At 30.2% G+C, this 2,384-nt stretch overlaps 1 non-coding gene across 1 annotated transcript; it reads left to right on the top strand.

The window, feature by feature from the left end:
* The first annotated feature begins 335 nt into the window (after positions 1–335).
* Positions 336–439, top strand: LOC127741716 (small nucleolar RNA R71). The gene has a single exon (XR_008002921.1). It is a non-coding gene; the product is annotated as a small nucleolar RNA R71 (small nucleolar RNA).
* The last annotated feature ends 1,945 nt before the right edge of the window (positions 440–2,384 follow it).

Consider the following 2,384-nt stretch of genomic DNA (forward strand, 5'->3'; position numbering starts at 1 on the left):
AAGATTCCTCTTTAGTGCTGTTGGATGCATTTTTCCATCCATTCAGACTTTGAGAAATCATGTTGACTTGCTGAGTCAACATTTTGTTCTGAGCCAATATGGCATTCAGAGCATTAATTTCAAGAACTCCCTTCCTCTGAGGCATCCCATTATTCATGGAATTCCTCTCAGAAGTGTACATAAATTGGTTATTTGCAACCATTTCAATAAGTTCCTAAGCTTCTGCAGGCGTTTTCTTTAGGTGAATGGATCCACCTACAGAATGGTCCAGTGACATCTTAGAGAACTCAAATAGACCATAATAGAATATATCTAACATGGTCCACTCTGAAAACATGTCAAAAGGACACTTTTTGGTCATCTGCTTGTATCTTTCCCAAGCTTCATAGAGGGATTCACCATCTTTTTGCTTGAAGGTCTGAACATCCACTCTAAGCTTGCTCAGCTTTTGAGGAGGAAAAAACTTAACCAAGAAGGCTGTGACCAGCTTATCCTAAGAGTCCAGGCTATCCTTAGGTTGTGAGTCCAACCATGTTCTAGCTCTGTCTCTTACAGCAAAAGGGAAAAGCATGAGCCTGTAGACTTCAGGATTTACTCCATTAGTCTTAACAGTCTCATAGATCTGCAAGAACTCAGTTAAAAACTGGTAGGGATCTTCTGATAGAAGTCCATGAAACTTGCAATTCTGTTGTATTAGAGCAACTAGTTGAGGCTTCAGCTCAAAATTGTTTGCTCCAATGGCAGGGATTGAGATGGTTCTTCCATCAAATTTAGAAGTAGGTGTAGTATAATCACCAAGCATCCTCCTTGCATTATTGTTGTTGGGTTCAGCTACCATATCCTTTTCTTGTTCAAAAATTTCAATAAGGTTGTCTCTGTCTTGTTGTAATTTAGCTTCTCTTAGTTTTCTCTTCAGAGTCCTTTTGGGTTCAGGATCAACTTCAACAAGAATGCCTTTTTCCTTATTCCTGCTCATATGAGAAAGAAGAGAACAGAAAAGGAAGAGGAATCCTCTATGTCATAGTATAGAGATTCCTTTATGTTAGTAGAAGAAGAATGGAATAGAAGAAGGAAAGAGTCAAGAATCCAAACACAAGGGGGAAGATAGGTGCGAATTCTTGAGTAGAAGAGATATGTTAGTAGATGAATAAATAAATAGAAAGAGATGAGAGAGGGGAGTTTTCGAAAATTAATTTTGAAAAATAAGTTAGTGATTTTTGAAAATTAGAGGAAGAAATAAAATTAAAATTAAAATTTGAAACAATTAGTTAATTAAGAAAATTTTGAAAAAGAGGGAAGTGATTTTCGAAAATTAGAGGGGAAAAGTAGTTAAGTGGTTTTGAAAAAGATAAGAAACAAACAAAAAGTCAATTAGTTAGTTGAAAAAGATTTGAAAATCAATTTTGAAAAGAAAAGAAGTTAGAAGAGATATTTTGAAATCAAATATTTGAAAAAGATATTAATTGAAAAGATATGATTAAAAAGATATTTTGAAAAAGATTTAATTTTTAAAAGTAAAATTGATTACTTGACTAACAAGAAACTAAAAGATATGATTCTAGAATTTAAAGATTGAACCTTTCTTAACAAGAAAGTAACAAACTTCAAATTTTTTAATCAATCACATTAATTTTTAGTAAAGTTTCAATTTTGAAATAAAGATAAGGAAAAGATTTTGAAAATAGATTTTAAAAAATTTTCGAAAATAAATAAACAATGAAAAAGATTTGATTTTTGAAAAAGATTTTGAAAAGAGGATTTTTAAAATTGAAAATTTGACTTGACTTATAAGAAATAGCTAAGTTTTAAAAATTTTTGACTAAGTCAACTCAAATTTTCGAAATTTATGAGAAAATTAAAGAAAAAATATTTTTTTATTTTTGAATTTTTAATGAGGACAGAGAAAAACACAAATATGACCCAAAACATGAAAATTTTGGATTAAAACCAATTATGCATGCAAGAACACTATGAATGTCAAGATGAACACCAAGAACACTTTGAAGATCAAGATGAACATCAAGACTTATTTTTGAAAAATTTTCAAGAAAAGAAAAACATGCAAGACACCAAACTTAGAAATTTTTAATGCTTAGACACTATGAATGCAAAAATGCATATGAAAAACAACAAAAGACACAAAACAAGAAAATATGAAGATAAAACAAGAAGACTTACCAAGAACAACTTGAAGATCATGAAGAACACATGCATGAATTTTCGAAAAATGCAAGAACAAGATGAATATGCAATTGACATTAAACTTAAAACATGACACAAGACTCAAACAAGAATTACAAAATATTTTTGGTTTTTATGATTTTATGATTTTTTTGTATTTTCTTTTATTTTTTTCGAAAAAATCATATACGAAAAAGAAAATA

Source organism: Arachis duranensis, chromosome 9, assembly GCF_000817695.3.
Source record: "Arachis duranensis cultivar V14167 chromosome 9, aradu.V14167.gnm2.J7QH, whole genome shotgun sequence".
NCBI lineage: Eukaryota > Viridiplantae > Streptophyta > Magnoliopsida > Fabales > Fabaceae > Arachis > Arachis duranensis.